Source organism: Pteropus medius, unplaced genomic scaffold (genome assembly GCF_902729225.1).
Source record: "Pteropus medius unplaced genomic scaffold, Ma_sr-lr_union100, whole genome shotgun sequence".
Classification (NCBI taxonomy): Eukaryota; Metazoa; Chordata; class Mammalia; order Chiroptera; family Pteropodidae; genus Pteropus; species Pteropus medius.
Genome location: NW_024340701.1, coordinates 974,316 through 991,085, shown reverse-complemented (window position 1 = coordinate 991,085; position 16,770 = coordinate 974,316). Strand labels below are relative to the sequence as shown.

Here is a 16,770-nt window from a genome sequence, read left to right as displayed (position 1 = left end):
TTGGGAGGGAGGGCTGGGACTACTCTAGGAAAGTTTACATCAGACAATAAAGATAGCCACCATTTATTGAGTACGCCTTACAAACCAGGAGTTCTCCTGTGCTATTTATATATTATCTCATTTAATCCTTACCACAACCCTACAAGTTTTTTTATTACCATTTTTTAAACAAATGAGGAAACGAGGGGTAGGGGAGCTCAGAGAGGTAGGTAATTTGTCAAGGGCATACAACCAGTTTGTGGCAGAACAGGAATTTGAACCTTCGCATTCTGACTTTAGAACCCATGTGTTGAACCACTGTGCCATCTGACCATCTGCTCTGTCTTCCTTCATGACCTGTGGCTTTGTTATTGATGGGAATGCTGTTCCTCCTGTCCTTTGTTTGCAGTGAGTGGCAGAGCCTTGGGATGTCTTCTGATATCTTGGCTGGTCTGGTGGAGGTCTGGACTTTTATGTTCATTTGATGTCAGGGCATAGTTGGCCAGGAGGTGTGGTGGGGGATGATTTAGGACTGTCAAGGAGAGCCTCCTTGCAGAGTGACAAATGAATGAATCCTCATATCTGTTTTAAGGAAACCATTGCCTGTATCGCTTTGGGTACCTCTGTCCCATAGTATGTTTGAAGATATGTGGGGCATCTCATTGTGTCACTAAGCCATTAAGAGCTTTGGCCCTTGCCCATGCGTGTGCCAGTGAGTCCCAGCACTGAGCTGCATCACCTTTGATTAGCAGCCTGCTGGGGTAAGGGGCTTGAGTAAGAACTCCCTGGCAGTACTGACTTGTCTCATTTCCTGATACTTTTATCTGTCACTGCAAGCGCTTGGGTTCTCCTCTTGAACTAATTAAGTTTGCATGTGTTTAGACACATTGCCAAATAGGGCTTAGCAAAGCGGAACTGAGCTACATCTCTTTCTGAGTAGAGAAGGAAGAGTATATGGATGCTCCCCCACGAGTGCCTGGCAGAAGCATGGATGCTATGGAGTGGGTGTGTGTATAGACGATAGGCATTCTGCCCTGGCCCTCCCAAGGACATAGCAGGTCTGCAAAGCAACCTTCGGATTGGCTGGTAGGAGCAGGTAAGGCCTAATTAGTGAATTGGGCATTCTAAGAGAGCAGAGGCTGGATAGAGGGCAGGCTCTGAAGTATGCTTTTTCTCCCAAGCACAAGCAAAACAATGTCAAGTTTAGTGGGATGTTTATGGGGAGTTTGTAGGGCTGTGTGCTGTTTGCTGCCCCGCCCCGAACCTACCTAGGCCTAAAGCCACCAGTGTGACTAGCAGAGTGCAGGTGATCTTTCTAGGGCTGTGAGAAGTACATTAGAAACACAGACAACTGATGGCCCAAGTTTTCCTTTTTGCATAGCAGACTCCAGTTCCCCAACTCAGTCTCGTGATCCCTGTGAGGTGGAGTCATGAGGGAGATTGAGAGGAGGAGAGTTGTATTGACTCTCCCCACGCCAGAGGTGGGGTTCAGGCCAGTGGCTCATCATAAGGAGGTGATGGCTGACAGCATGTTTTCGTGTCACACTGATGCCTGCCTGCCTTTTCCCTTGTGCTGGGTGGCCTGAGGCCTGAGATACCCTATGGCAGAACATACCTGGATCCTGTCCAGACAGCAGATATGGGGGCATTACGACATTGTGGACTCCTTCTCTGACATAGGGAGTAAGGGTATTTTCTACAGAAAGCAGAAGAGCCAACTGACAACTATGGTCAAGGCGTTGGTCCCATAGCTCTGAGGCCAGTGGGTCAGCTTCCTGGTCATAAAGAGTTTCACTCAGGCCAGGCTTCCAGTGTACAAGAAGTATGTATAGGGGGTGAGGAGAGGGTTCTGGAGGTTGTATAGGAATTCTGGGCCTTCAAGCTGCAGCCAAAGCCCAGAGAGAACAAGAACCAGATCTTCTGCCCTCCCTTCAGCTTCCCTAGAGCCCACTCGTCAGCAGAGGTGCATTGGGTTAGCCCCAAGAAGGCAGCTTGAGTTGATGGGGTCATGTTTCAGCTGCAGCTAATCCAAGTCACTCGATATAAATCTGTCTCTGCTGCTTCTCCCCTCCCTCCCATCCCCAACCCACAGACAGGGAAATGAATCCCGGCCCTCGCCCTGAATACATCATGGCAGGCCTGCCTCTAATGAGAGAGGGCCATTCATTGTGGGGTGAAGCTCCCTGCAGAGCCTGGGATGCCATTAATTAAAGAAGAGCCACCTGAAGCCAGTCGTGCGGTGCAACCTGCCACGCTCAGATGGAGTGGTGGTGGGGTAGCCTCGTTAGCCTGATAGCTCCTTGGGCGGAGAGTTCTTGGGTTTGGAGGAGCGAGGAGGCACCCTGCTTTCACCTGAGAGCTCACATGCCTCTGGGGCCAGCATCCTCACAAACACTGGAGAGATTCCTCCTGCATATTTCCTGGGGTCTAGCATTGGCATAAAGGGCCTCCTGATTGCGAGCTTGGCCAGGAACTATTCATTTCCTATGGGCAGGCCCTAGGTCAAGAGCAGGTTTCTGTGGAGACTGAGCAGGCTCCTGTTTCCCCTACCTGTGCCTCCTTTTCCACTCCTCTCCATGTGGTCTTGGAGCTGCAGGTCAACAGGCAGCTCAGCCTGCATCCTTCCCTCAGAGCCTGAGTTTGTGGAAGTTGGTCTGCTCTGGAAGGACTCGGGGCCTTGAAGGGCCCTGGGGGAGATGCTTGTTGTCTCCTTAGCAGACAGAGCCTCTGGTGTCAATTTCTGGGCACTTCTAGGCTAAAGGGTAGGACTCTAGTAGCAGCCTCATCTTGGTGATTATAGGAACCCCTGGAATGGAAGTTTTGCTCAGTTAAAATCCTGATAAAAGATAAAGATATTTACATAGTAATCAGGCTTTGAGATATTTTGGTATTGGGAGCCTCATGCTTTGGTCTGCTTCAGAGCTGCTGACTGGATGGCTCTTTACTGCTTAGCTGGTCCCCAGGCAAGTGTTTCTGCCTAGGTTCTAGTCCCTGGACTTACAGATGGAGCGCCCCTTGACTATCTGTGAGGGTGTTATTGCCTCCTTGCTGGCAAGAGCGGGGCCGTAGGTACTGAGACCTTTGCTGCCAGAGTTGGGATAGCTCACCCAGTCTCTGCCTGGCTTGTCAGGAAGACAGATTGGTCTTGCGTCTGTTTCTTTTTAAGGAAATTTTTAGAAGTGGTTCTGTGCTCTGTGGCAGAATTTGATAGGCTGCTTCAGAGAGCCTAAGAACCAGCTGGGGATCTGATCCATCTCTGCTTATTAGAGCTCACCTGGTATGCAATAGAGACTGCACAGGGCTTCCTACTAGGCCATGACACTTAGGACTTGGGCTATACTCCTTTGTGTTTTTGAATGTTTTTGGATATTCCGAGGCCTTGGTCACTTACTTGGGCCCTCTGTCCTCTGGCAGATAGAGAGTAAAGGCTGAAGGGCTTGTGCCGTGAACTCAAGGAGGAGCCACTGTTGCTCCTGGAAATTTTTTTTCCTTTGGATTAGATATTTTTACGCTTTTTTAAAACTCTTTGTGTGACTCTTGAGAGACAACTTTTATTTTCCATCTGTTTTAGAAATCGAGGTATAAAATAGATACAGTAGGGTACACACAGTATACAAATGTAAAGTGTACAGCTCGTTATATTTTCATACAAGTATATGCCTAGGTAACCACCACCCAGATCAGGATAAAGAACATTTTCCATCCTCCTGGAAAGTTTCTTTGTGCCCCCACCCCAGTAGGTAACGCCCTCTCCCTGACACTGTTCTGACTTATATTACTTTTTATTACTTTTTATCTATTTAGTTTTGCTTGTTCTTGACATTCATACAAATGGAATCATACAAGATGTACTCTTCTGTGTCTGACTTTCTTTGCTCAGCATAACATACGAGAGATTCATCCATGTTGTTTTATTGCTGTGTAATATTTCATTAAGTTACTTGCTATACTGCAGTTTATTCTTTTGTTGAACTACCTACCTTCTTTAGCCTTTCAGTACATATTTGTTGAATGAGTATGTGGATGTTCAATCTGATATGAGAACCCCTCTAGGCTTATCAGCTTGTCCCAATCCCCTTCATCTTTTAAAACGTAATTCCAGCCTCTTGGACACTTGTTCTTTCCTGTCTCTTCTGGAATCCGCACTGGCTTCCTTCTTCTCTGAACTCCTGTGATAGGGAAAGGCTTGCCCCAGGCCTCTGGAAGTGGGCTTTGAGACATACTGACTCATTTATTCTTTCAGAAGATGTTTTTTGAATACTCATTATATGCCTTGCACTGTTCTAGGTATTGAGGTTATAACAGTGAACAAAGAGCTAAAACTTCCAAAACATCCTCCTTTCAATGGAGTTTACATTTCAGTGAATGCAGCTAGCACTGCCTTTTGCCTTTTGGACCCCAGGGCCAGTCTTGTCCAGGTTCCTCTGTCCTGCGAGATTTTGCAGGAACTAGGTGGCAGTGGCACTTGCCACCTTGACAGGGCCTCTAGGGCTTGTGGGCTTTGGTCTCCCTTTTCTGCTGCTGCTACCTGGCAGTGAAAGGGTTTCTCAGTATTGGTGCTTCCCTCCCACTACCCAGCAGTCTGATTCCCTCTGTGAAAGGAGAGAATTAATCTCCAACTTTCCACGCCTGTGAGTGAGCGACCTCTGTTTTGTCAGCGCTTGCCAATCTGTCCTCTAATTCCCAGCCAGGGTAATGGAAACATTACTTTGTCCTAAACCAGTTCTCCAAGTGTGGATGCTGTGATTCAGACACTGGGAACGATAGGACAACGCTGTGGGGATCTCCTTGCAGATGTGCAGGCACCTGGAGGCTATAGGGGCGTTGGCACCTGTGCAGCTTTGATCCTGAATTGTGGCTGGCAGATTCAAGGAAGGAAGGTGCCCTGCCATCATGTTCTCCCTAACCACCATCCATGCCAGCGGGGCGGCTGCTTCAGTGTGCTCTGAAATAGATTTCTTTTGTCAGGCTCCTAAGAGCAGATGAGAGGCTGTGAACACCCCAGTGAGGAAGTCAGGGAGCAGGAGTCTTGGAAGGTGAAGGCCAGGGAACTCAAGGCTTTGGCTGGCATAGTGGCCCATGGCTCAGTAATCCATGGACTCTGGGGCTTAGCTCTGTAGGTCTTTGAGAAGGTGGCTGTGAGTGGGTGGGATCAATTCTCAGTGTCCCTGGCTAAAGGGTGACACGACTCAGACTTGTTAGTTCCGTAAAACTGTTTCTTCCAAAGCCCTCAAGGATGTTGGTTTGGGAAAGAAAGCCAGCCAGCCCAGAGAATCCCGAGAGCCTGACAGGCCTTTTTCTCTGCGATTCTTTCTTGCAGGCAGCCTGAGGCAGCCTGTCTCTTTGTTAACAGAGTGACAGCAATGTGACACCATGGAAATAATTACTAACAAATCACGGTGCTGACTGCAAACAGCTCTCTGTCTTCAGAGGCATGTCAGGGTGCATTAGAGCAGGACTGGAGGAGCAGCAATGTGGGGGCTGAGGCATAGCCCGCACTCAGACACTCTCCACTTCTTCCCCCACCCTGACCCCTTTCTGCTCTGACTTTCCTGCTTTTTCCCCACTAGGTCAGCTAAGGGACCAGCTGGATAAGTGGCATGTGGCTAGTCCTGCTTCCTCTGGAAAGGTAGCTAGGACTCCCGTCTTTACTAGAGAACACCTGGGTAGTGATAAGATCCAGGAGTTTTTCCATTACAGGACCCCCAAAAGGCAGCAGCATGCCCTGTTTCTGATTACTCTCTGCCAGTTAGGACCAGCTTTATCTGCCAGTGGTTTTAGGGTGACAGTATTTGCTCCAGTGTGACCCAGAATGTAGGAGAAGCCTTGTATCTCGATGTTGGCTCAGCTCCCTTCCCCCACCAGTCCTGGTTTCTTCTTCAATTGCCATAGTTAATTTTTGGTAAGTCGACTTTGTCCATTCCCTCTTGGTTAGCAGAGTGATTGCTTTGACTGTCAAGGCTGTAAATAATGTTCTGGTGTGTGTGGCTGGAGGCAGCCGTGCGGGGTGGGGAAAGGAGTGGAAGGAGGAGCAGCACTCCGATGGCTCCCTCGCTCGCCTCCCCCCCTCATACAATATTTATCCAGGGATGGGAGTCAGATGCAACGACCTCAGGGGTCACCCAGTTAAATAGCTTCTGAACCTCCCTGCATTCTAATTGCTGCAGTTGTCCTTTGCTCTGGAGACTTCTCCTCCCCATTGTCTGCTGAGGCACACACTAATGGCTGTGCTCCCTGGCCCTGCTGGGAGGCCTGTGTGTATGGGGTGGGGGTGGAGGGCTCATTGCTATCCTCCTTTCCCCAGGGATAAGGGAATCTAGGGCCTATTAACAAGTGGCTTTAGCTAGCAGGAGCACAATCCCCTGCCTACCCACTACCCCCTCCCCAAAGCTGGCCAGAGAAGGAGGTCCAGACAGTGGGCTTGGTTGATGGGGCTAAGGGGCTTCACCCATTTCCAGGCCTAGCGATTCCTCTACAGGGGGCAGACCCTGGAGCACACAATTGAGGAGCATCATCCTGTGTTCCCATGGTCCCACATACAGGGTTTAGAAAGTTCTAATGAATGACATTTCCTTTTGGAATATGCTATATTTTGCCCAAAGATTGGCTAGATGTAAAAGTCTCTTTGGTCCCCTGGAGGTCGACTTAGGTGATTGCCGATGGTAGCAGGTGTGCCCCATTTGTTGATTTAAGAGTGTGTGTTCCACACATCTTCGCTAAGACCTGCTTGTAAATGTCATTTGCCCCCCACTGCAGCTCCTCTCTCGCAAGGAATGCTGTTGGAAACTGCCACTGGAGGCGCTAACAACTGCGTATCCTGGAAGCACTGGCATTCTAGCAGTAGCCTGAAGTTAGCCCCTGTTGAGAGCTGCTCTGGGTCCAGGAAGGACTGTGCTGGGGACTGTGGGGACCGTCAGGTGATCAGGACAGAAGGAGCAGCACATGCATAACTAATTACAGGCTAAACGAGATAGACTGTGAGAATGCTATGCAAAAGAAACAAAACGAATGCCGTGAGAACCCAGAGGAGCACAGTAGAGAGACTGAGTGGGTAGTATTATTTTTAGCAGTAAACTTTAAAAATATATATATTAAAGAAAGCCCAATACTACAAAATTTCCAAAAGTTGAGCTGTTCTGGTTGAAGCTGGGACAAGGACCAGCCCATTCTTTCTCCTCCCCCAGTTCACAAAGTAGCCTGGTGCCCCACTAGAACCCTAGAGCTCCACGGAGCACAGTTTAAAAACCACTAGCCTATTCTAATGCCCACCCAAAAGTGTGACTCTGTGTAGGCCACGTGCTCACACATCTTGAAGGATTGTGGAGAGCTGGGATCAGGGCAGAGGAGATCAGCCAGGAGGTCAGGGGAACAAGTGTGTTCTTGAGTGTATTGGGGCAGAGGTCACATGCATCCCAGATTCTGAACACTTGCAGGATGCCTCTCCGCAGAGCCTCCAGAGGGCATTGTAGGCCACACAAAGGCAGCCCAGGCAAAGGGTCAAGATGGCCACAGGCCAGTGGAGACCAAGGTAGGGAATGAGTGAGGTATCTTGGAGACAGTAAACTGCTAAGGTGCTCCTGATTTTCCTGGCTGAAAAGAGAAAAGCTCATCAGCTGAGACACTGACCAAAGTGCCCTGGAAACCCCCCCGTCACCCGCTCACTCTCCTTTCCCTTCCCCACTTCCTGCTGTCTCCTGGGGCCTCTACCATTTCATCAGGGAAAGAGAGCTCTGGCCAGGTCCTGGTGGCAGCTCCAACACCCCACCGTCACAACAGGTGGCACATTGTGTCCTTTCCCTGGAAGAATTGCCCTGGGAGGGCCCCTGGAGAGGCACTTGTCTTGTTTCATTAGAGAGGATTTGGGGAGATATTTGATTTCCTGGGGTATTTGTGGCACTGGATAGGTGCATGTTATACTGTTCCACGGGGTGTTTGTGACACTGTGTGCTTCGCGTGGTTATTCATGTGGACTCCACGTGAGAGAAATGGGAGTAGATATAGTAGTTGGCAAATGGGCCAACAAGCAGTAGAGCAGAGAGGTGCTACATACATACAAAGAGCCTTTTGGAGGCTTCGAGCAACTGCTTGGCAGTGGGGATTGGGGGCTGCTTTTCTCTGGGAAGACTGGCAGACTGGCCTATGGGGCATCCCTCTGCACTCGCCTGTGTTCTGGTTTCTGTTTGGGAACTCTCCAGAGCAGCATGTCTGGGAACACTTCCAGCTGTGCTGCCAGACCCAGGCGCAGGTGACGGCCTTTTGTCTGTACCATAGGGAAACCGAGAGGAAATTAAATGTCATTTGCCCCCTGCATAGCAGGTCACTGCCAGATCAGACACTGCTGATCAGAGCTGTGCAGAGGGCACCCAAGGGAAGACTTATGCCTGCAACCATGCCCTCTGAGCTCTGGAGACTCCCAGGTGATGGCCTGGCTCACTCCCAGGCCTTTCTCTGCCGGTCTGAGTCCACCTTGGCCTGGAGCCCAGCTCTGTGCTACATGGCAGCTGTAGCCCATGCCAGACCAGAGGTACATGTGTACTAGTGGAAGGGAATGGAGGGGAAGGGCAGGGCCTGGAAGTAGAGGACATATAGGAGACAGTGAGGTGATCAGCCCTTCTTCAGAGAAGCCGCATGATACTGTGGAAAGAGCAGGGCCTTTATTAAGAATTAAGAGACTTGGGTTCAAGTCCTGGTGGCTCCACTACCTACCTACTACTTGTAAGATCTTGGGAAGGTCACATTACTACTCTCAACCACCATTTCCTCATCTATAAAATGAAGATTATAATAAGCTCTGGCTCCTGACGTCTGTCAGGGGAGGAAGCTTCCTTTGGGACTGGTGCCAGAGTTTCTTTACCCCACCTTCCCTAGGTCCAGAGCCCCCTGCCTGTCTGTGATGTGAGTTGGCTGAAATTGATGGGAAGTGGCGTGGTTAGTAAGTCTGGCAGGGAAGGCACAGCTGGTAATCTTCCCCTGCCTGAGGCCCTTCCTTCTTGTCCTAGTCCTCCAAACCAAGCATTATAGGCCATTATGAATGAGCATGGATGATGGTGGTCAGGGTTCTAATTGTGTGCCTCAGCCGGCTCCTTCCAGGCTCACACTTGCACTTCCTTTCCTGTTTGGGAAGACCTGAGGGCTCGTCCTGACCACTCCCTTGCCTTGAAGTCCCAGTGGCAGGCCCTCTGCAATGACATGTATTACCAGGGCTTTGGGAAAAGATCTTTTAATACTGAGAGAGTTCTCCCTAGAAAACTACCCCCACCCACCTCACCCCCACCCCCAATCTGAAGCATGGCTGCTGATGGTGAAATTCATTAGTGTTCCCTGACAGGCAGTGGCGACAGAGGCGCTCGCTGTCTGCTTCTCGCTCCCTCGCTCTCGTGCTCCTGCTTCACGCACACTGATATTTAAAGCTGATGGGCTGCTTATAGACTTCTTGTACCATGACAAGTTTGGGGAGGGGGGTAGGGGAGGAAGAGACAGACAAGGAGCCAGCTGTCACACTGGTATTTCAAACAGTACTCTCTCCTGACCCTTTGCAGGCTCCAGCAAGTGTATCATCTTTCTGAAGCCTGTGGTTGGAATTGTAACCTGCAGCCGTCCCAGAGGATGGGGGCAAGTGTGGGGCAAAGTGGGCTGAGAAGTCTGCGATGCATTCTCTCAGGACTGTGGGCAGGCAGAGAAGAATGGAAGGATGGTGGGGATTGAGGGTGGGGGGAGATGTTCAAGCAAACAGGACTGAGTCTTGTAAGTGCCCCCCAACATTGCCCTCCCATCACCAGAAATGGGATGGCCCTTTCTCAGTAGTCTCTCCTGGAGTGATCGTTATGTTTCATGCTGTGGTTATCTTCTGGGTGGGCCTGGAAGCTTACCTGAGTATAGGATTCCGGCTTGTTTGGCCACTACCCGCTGAGGGTCCCAGGTCTCAGTAATACTTGTAAATATGTGGTGGCATTTGAGGTGGAAGGTTCTCCTATTTTTTTGTCTAAACTGAGGCATTGGCTTTTGTTCCCTGGTATGTGCCTGCTAATGCTTTGGATTTGGAGAATGAATCCCAGGGTGCCTCCTCCATCCACAACTCCTCCCCTCACCCCCAACCATCTTGAAATTCATTTTTGCATCTGTTGAGTGGTTCTGGAACTTCCCCTTTGTCTCTTGTCCTCCGCAAAATTTCTCCAGTGTCCTTTTCCTGATTAAGGCACTGTCTTCCCAGTGCAGGTGGCCTGGAAGCATCTCCAAAGGCCGTTGCAGGTTTGGTCTCAGCTGACCTCCTGATAGCCAGAATCCCTCAGCGAGCACTTAAATTTATACACTATGTTTCCCTTGGCTGGCTCCTTTAACCTTCACAGAGCAGGGCATGGAGGTGATGTAACCTGCCTAAGGACACATGGTCACTTGACCAAGTTGTCTCTTCGAGTGGCAGAGCCATGTGCTGGGTGGGGGTTGTACTGCACTCTCCCTCCCAAACCCTGCCCCGCATCAGGGGCCCTTCTAGCCCCAGGCTCTGCAATGGAGAAGTCACTGGGGAGGCTCTTCCGCTCCCTGCTCTTTTAGCCTTGTCAGTGCCATCAGTGTTGCCATTGGCTTCCCCAGTTTCTACACAGCATTGTGTGTGGGTGTCAGTGTGTGAGTGTGTCTGGCGAGGGGGTTACTGGCAAAATCATTCTGGACGGCTTCCGGGGAGGGTGAAGCCTGATGCCTTTTCTGCCTGTAGACTCAAGTGTATTCTCAAGCTGTCCAGGATTGTCTTTAATGTAATTGCTTCCTACACTCTCCTTTGCCCCCATCCTATTCCTTACCCTGCACTGTGTCCTATAGGCTTCTAGAAGAGATTGCTGGCATGGGGCTTCTGTCTCTGAGCAGCACCTTTCTTTCCTTTCCTGTTCTTGCCAGTCCTGAACTGGCTGAAAGCATTGGGTGCTTGGCCTGCTGAGGGAGGCCTGGGCCATGTCTTCTGCCATGGCGCATCTCTGAGGTGAGATGGAAACTAACTGGCTTTGATAAGTAGGAAGTGCAAGCATTAATTTTTTATACATCAGCAGTGGCCAAGTGGGTGAATTCAATTATGAGTCTGCTTTCTCTCCACCCTCCTCCCCACAGTGTGCTGATTCAGAGCAGAGACTAAGGAACCTGTTGAAATGAGAAACCCCTATTTCCTGGCTTGACCCCCTCACTAATTCAGGTTAAATTGCTACGCTATTGCAATGGTGACACATTGTGCCTGCCTCTGTTTGTATAAGAGGCTGCAGTGGGGGAGGAAGGACCAATTTGTGTAGAGATAAAAGGTGTCACGGGCAGATAACTAACGTCCCAGCCTCGTGCCTGCTCTCATTGTTGCTCAATTTGCTCCGTGTGGAAGCCCAGCCTTCCCTCTTTCTCCTTTCCCTCCCCTTGCTCATATTTTACCTCGATGCCACAGTGTAATGATGCCCTGCGTAGTGGGGGAGGAGATAGGCACCTCTGGCTGACAGCCCTTCCTGATAACCAAATTCCAGTCCATCCATCACCAGCTACTCTCCTCAACTTGAGGAAAAGTGATCGTGAAAGGCGGGCCGTTTATCACTTGGGTCTGTTTATCTCCTCTGGGTGGAGGAACGGAAACAGGAGAGACAAAGGGCTGTGTCCCCAGCTCAGTGCAGCTTTGGCTGGGGTAGCCTGCCAGCGCTGGATGCAGACTCATATCCTGCCACTGTGGAGGTTCTAACTAGGTAGGACTCCCAGACTGGGACCCAGTGGGAGTGGAAACTTTTTTGAGGCTCAGCCTCAGGACTTCGGGAGCAGCCTTGGAATTGTGGCAGTTCTGATATGTAGGATAGCCAGCAACAACATTCTGTGGGAATGTTTGTATTGAAGTGAGCAAGTAGAGAGACTGCATGGAAACCCACTCCCCCGTCCCATAGGTGTCCCCTTGGTGGGAGGTTTCATCTGGGTGGCTGGGTCTACTGGCCAACTCCTTCCCCAGGCTAGGCTTACTGTGCCTCCATTGTCCAGCTGTGATTTTGAAGAAGACAGAGCCTTTCTCCCTGCTCTTCACCTTTGCTCCTCAACACTTTCCTTTCTCTGCATGTCAGATGGGGTAAGTATGTGCATGTCGTAGAGCTTTTGGACACCAGAACTGATAGCCTACATCACTCTAAGGTCTGGGTCCAGGAGGCAGAAAGGGGTCAAATATGGCTCCAAATTTGGCTGACCACCTCCTCTTTAAGGGCTCGAGTCTACTAAAAGTGAGTGGCATGCATCTTCCTGATTTGGGGTTGCCCCTAAGACTTGCAGAAAAAAGCACAGAAGGAGTAGTGTCTGTGACCTTTCCTAGCACTGGTGCCTGCTCTCCTGCTGGTCCTGGCTGTCAGAGTCTGCCAGTCTGTCAGACCTCCATGGATGCTGCTGGCCTCCTCGACTCAAGACTAGCAGTTCCAGCAGAACCCCCAGCTCTGCTTCACCTAATCTTCAAAGCTAAGCTCCTGCTCACAATGGCTTCATCCTGCCCATGCCCATTAGCGAGGGTGGCGTTCCCTTAATGAGCTAGTCTCCTGCCTTGGCTGACGCCCAACTAGTCACACCTGTTTGCCATCAGGGCTGTCTGGGCCCAGCCCCAGTGCTGGGCTGCAGGTGGTGGGGCTGGATGAGGGGTGGGTGGGGAAGGCCCGGCTCCTTTTGCTTTGTGCTGTATGCTTGTTGGGGGATGCAGTTTCTCACACCCCTGTTCCTTCCATACTGTTCTCTTTTTTTCTAAGCAAGGAGGGCTCTCTGCTTTCTGTTCTGTTATTTAAAAGGAGTAATAAGGGAACTTGAGGAGTACCCAATATTTTCTAACTTCTCCCTGGATGGAGTAGCAAGGAGCCTGTCCAGGGGGAAGCATCAGGGTAGGGTTTGATGTTCTGTTCAGATGACCCTGGGGGGCCAGTGTGATAAAAGCAGGGCCACATGGTAAATGCCAAAGACGGGGCCCCTTTCTGGCCCTAGGCCCCAGTATTTGGAAAGTGATGATATCGCTCAGTTTAGAGCCCACAGGCAGGAATGGGGGACCCTTCCTTAAAGGGGGCCCCTTGCATTCATGAAGCTGAAGGAAGTTTTGATTTGGTTGAAAAAAACCCATTCTTTTTATGGCCTGGACATAATTGGTTCTTTTCTATTGGCTATCAGTGATGTCATTCCGACCCTCATAAAGAAGGGGAAATCACACCTGTGGACTTGGTGCATAAAATTTCATTGGGCAACAGTAATAAGTATGGCCAGATGATGTTTGGGCAGTTGAGGAGCTTTGTGCCCAGTGATTCCAGCTGCATGGAGACCTGGGCACCATAAACCTGCTTGCACGTTCATGCCCGCAGGCTAGTCCAGGGCCCACTGCCAGTGGCTCTTTTCTTGGGATCAGTATCTGGTAGGAACTCACAGCATTCAGACCCTTTGTGCCAGGGGGACTTTTGGTTTTTTCCTTTCCAAATTAGTGGAACTATGTACCCACTGATACCTGCTGACCCTACCTGTAGGATCCTAAGAACCTTGGACCTTCGTGTGACCTTGAGCAGTCACTGTCATGCTACCTACTTCTCTAAGGCCCTAGACTTTGCCTTCCTAGAGACTCTAAAGAGCTCTGAGTGCATCTACATGACTGACTCCTTGTATAGTCAGAAGACTTAGATTCTATTTCTGGTTCTGCTCTTGGTTTGTTTTATGTTCAAGCAAATCCTTTTTCTTCTCTGGGCCTGTTTCCTCTTTTATGTAGGGGATGATGACAACTCTAACCCACCTTCCTCAGGGTTATTCTCTTGGTGCATTCTAAGCTGGGATAGGGTTCTATCATAGAAATATGTAGCTGTCTTCCTATGAGGCACCTGGAATTTTAAGTTCTGGTATTTGGCTCTGTGTCGTGAAGATGGGCCTGGGCCCTGCTACATTGTAGTGCTTGTATGTTGGACTCACAGGGCTAGGACCACCCACAGGCTAGAGGACTCCACAACCACAATCCTTTTGAGTCTGCAAATGGCATGTGTACATGCAGATAACTGGAGCCCTGAGTGGGAATGATAGTCCCATTCTCCTTTGCTTCAGTCAGCCATGGAGTATAGACAGCATTCATTATTGCCACTGAGCCATATCTGAGGCTAAGTACCCAACCCGACAGTCTGTCTGTCTGGTCCTCTCTCGAAGTGGCCCCTCTGGTATAGGTCAACCTCCAAGAGGAACAGGCATGGTTCTAGGCATGGAGCTAGACCCTTTCTACTTGGGTAGAAATGTCGACAGCTGATGTCTACCTTTGAAATTTTGCTGAAGAGGGAGCCTCCCTCTTCCTCAGGGCTAGCCACAGACAATAGGACTCCTGGCCTGTGTCAACTAAAAGAATCGGAGTGCCAGGGTTGGCGCTAAGGGAGAATGATATAGGCACCCCAAGACCCCTGCCTTTTGCTGGCCAGTCCCCCTGACCTAGTCCTTTGTAGATTCTGCTGCTTCTAGTGACCCCTTCACTCACAGGCCCTAATGGGATTTTTCAAAAATAGCTGAGCTCAGCAAGCATTTTCATGAACACCAAGGTTAAAGAACATGAAAGAAAAATTGAAGGCAACAAAATTATCCAAATATTACAGTTCTGCTTCTTAGGCAACCACATTCTAGCTCCTAAGGCTACCTTTCATCCTTCAAAACCTTGCTTGACTTTCTTATATTCTTGGTCCCTGGTTCCCAAGGCATATCCTACATAGATACCCCTTCATCATCTTTGCCTCAGCCAGAATTTCCCTTTCAAGATATTGACTGGTTGTAGTTAATGTCACTTTGCCACCTGGGTGTTTGAAAGGAACCTTTCTTTCAGGTAAGATATCTCAGGTCTTAGAGAAGTAAATCCTTACTGTACTGCTTGAAACATGGAGATCAACTCCCTATTAGAGGCTGTCAAATAATTGAAGAGTAATGGAGGGAGGACCGGACTGTCCTGAAACTTTCTGGGGTGGAATCTGTCATCTCAAATGAATTCTCATTGCCATGCTTCTTTAAAAAAAGGAGTCTGCGCTGTGATCTCCACTTTCTTATCTCTTACTCACTCTTAAACATGTTGTAGGCTGCCTTCTGCTCTCACCAGCCCACTGACTCTAAATTCATTGGGTTTTCCTCAGCTCACATCTGGCTTGACCACTATGGCATTTGACACTAATGACTTGCATTTTAAGTTCAAAAATCAGTTATATATAGGAGTCCAGAAAGGGGAAACTTGCTTTCACTGTCGTTTAGGTTGACCACGGGGGTTGTGAAGTGGGGTCAAAAGAGCATGTGTGACCTTGGGTAACCAATGCCTTGAAAAGGGTCCAGAAGTCCTGCCCTCTGGGAATGGGGATGGGTTGGATGAGTCCTGACTCAAGGAACATTATCTCCTGTGGAGTTCTTGAAGGAGCTGAAGGTATGCGACCTAGAGAAGGGAACTCTGGGGGAAACTTCTTGAGCCCTCAGATCTTGAGAGGGTTCTGCAAGGAAGAGATGGAAGTCTCATTCTCTGTAATTTCTAAAGACATACTTCAGACTCACGGGTGGAAGTTACACGGAGACAGATCTTAGTTTAGTGCTAAAGAAGGATGTTCTAAGAATTGAAGGAGTCCAAAATTAGAGCTGGCTGCTGCATGAAGTAGTGAGTTTCTTCTGTGTGCTAATGGTCTGATGGGGTGGCCTGATTTCATTTTAGCTCAGTAAAACTTATGAGACATGGGCCCTCTGCTCTTCTCATTCCATACTCTTCCCAGGTGATCTTATCTATTCTCGTGACTTTAATTTAACTTAAATTATATAGATGACTTGGTATTTTATATTCACAGTCCAGACCTCTCTTCAAATCTGGATTTCCAGCTGCCTCTTAGATATCATCCCATATGTCTCCTAGGTACCTCACACTCAACAGATACTGAGTGCTTACCATGTGTCAGGCATCTATTTAAAACTGCATTCCCAAACTCATGCCTCCTTCAAGTGGTATACCAGGGGTGAGGCAGTGGTTTGGGCAGAAAGAAAATACACTGTATGTAGAGAATTTAAAAATAATAATAAAATTGACTCAATGTTGGTCGGCTCTGGATGTCAAATATGCTCTCTCCGCCCCGGCCTCTTTCTTTATATCTGTGAGTAGCATGAAGTTAAGGCAAGCCACAACCTTTTGGATTGGGTTCTATCACTTTCTCTCACTGGGCCCCACATCCCTTTTGGTCACCATGTCCTTCTTTACATCTCCAATATCTGTTGCTTGCTCTCTGTCTCTACCACTACTGTCTAGTCTCCTGACTACTACCCAGCTTTTTTAATGCTTTATTTTTGTTGCCTCAGAACAGTCTTCGTAAATCACAACTCTTCAGCCATACTCCATTGCCTGTGGCCAAGCTCTTCTCTTAGCAAGAAAACTATCATCTTCCCCAGCTGATACTCCTAGTATCTTCTTTCATCCTTCCGTGTACCTCAGTGCTCTAACTTAATGCTCTTTTGTCTATTTCTTTTATTGTCCGTTCCACTGAACAAACTGTGAGCCCCTTACCAGCAGGAGTTAAGTCTTACTTTTTGAGTCCTAAGTGCCCGACTCTTATTAAACGTCAGTAAATGTTTGGGTGAATGGATTTGTGTGGGTGAAATGACATTATCAGCTAGAAGGGGAGATAGTTATAAATTCTAATTTAAAGAAAAAATGAGAACAGATTCTTGGTTTAAATTCTGACCCCTTCTTATCTACCTGCATGGTCTCTTCTCTATCTACAGAAAGCCTGTTGCTAGAGACTTAAATGAGAACCGAAGCCCCTGCCCAACTATCTCTAAATCACATTCTCT

The 16,770-nt window shown here is 49.0% G+C and overlaps 1 protein-coding gene across 12 annotated transcripts in view; it reads left to right on the top strand.

Annotated features, from left to right (window-relative positions):
* ERI3 (ERI1 exoribonuclease family member 3) overlaps window positions 1-16,770 on the top strand; it is a 122,081-nt gene that overhangs the window by 47,024 nt on the left and 58,287 nt on the right. The gene's annotated exons all lie outside the window — the stretch shown is intronic.